Here is a 962-nt window from a genome sequence, read left to right as displayed (position 1 = left end):
TTTTTTTTTGATTTCTCGAGACAGGGTTTCTCTGTAGCTTCTGGTTCCTGTCCTGGAACTAGCTCTTGTATACCAGGCTGGCCTCGAACTCACAGAGATCCGCCTGCCTCTGCCTCTCGAGTGCTGGGATTAAAGGCGTGCGCCACCACTGCCCGGCTCCAGGGTGGTTTAAATTGGAGCCAGTCTTGGGAAATTCTTGATCCCACCCATTACTTTTTATCCTTTTGAACCTGATGTTATAGTCTATTCCTTTTTTCTGGTGTGTTCTGGACAACTTTTGTCAAGTAGACTATTGATCCTTTATCTTTTTGCAATAATTTGTTTTTTAATTGTAGAGAGGGTCTCACTATAAAACCCTGGCTGGCTTGAGACTCTCTATACAAACCAAACTGGCCTTAAACTAAGAAGAGTTTCTCCTGTATGTGCCTTTAGCGTACTGGGATTAAGACATGTGCTGCCCCAAGCCTGGCTCAGCTGACCCTCTTGGGAACCACAGCCCCAAGGACGGGTCTCTGGCAGCCACACTTGTGTTGCTATGGCCTTGACTACACTGTTATGTTGGCAGAAGGTGGCCAAGGACTAAGATGTGACGACCTGGTATTAACTAGACTGACCAGTTCCATTCCCTCAGAAATTGGAATCCATCAATATTAAAGAGTCTTAGCTTGCTCTTGACATGACGGTCACTAAGCTTGGAGTATGTTCTCAGAGAGGCAGGTCAGCAGGGAATGAAGCAGCTTTGCAGGAAAAAAAAAGCAGAGATGAAAGAACATGTGACCAGAAAAAAGGATTTGAGGGACTAGCGACATGGCTTCCTGTTGATATTTAAGGTCCTTGTGTGAGACCAGCCTGTTGTGAGCTTATTAGTTTTAGGTTTTGAGATAGCGTTTTGCTAATGTGGCACTGAATTGTGATCCTCTTGCTTCACCTTTTTTTTTTTTTTTTTTTTGGGGACAGGGTTT

The sequence above is a fragment of the Microtus ochrogaster genome, linkage group LG2 (genome assembly GCF_000317375.1).
Source record: "Microtus ochrogaster isolate Prairie Vole_2 linkage group LG2, MicOch1.0, whole genome shotgun sequence".
Lineage (NCBI taxonomy): Eukaryota > Metazoa > Chordata > Mammalia > Rodentia > Cricetidae > Microtus > Microtus ochrogaster.
This window is presented reverse-complemented; position numbering follows the sequence as displayed.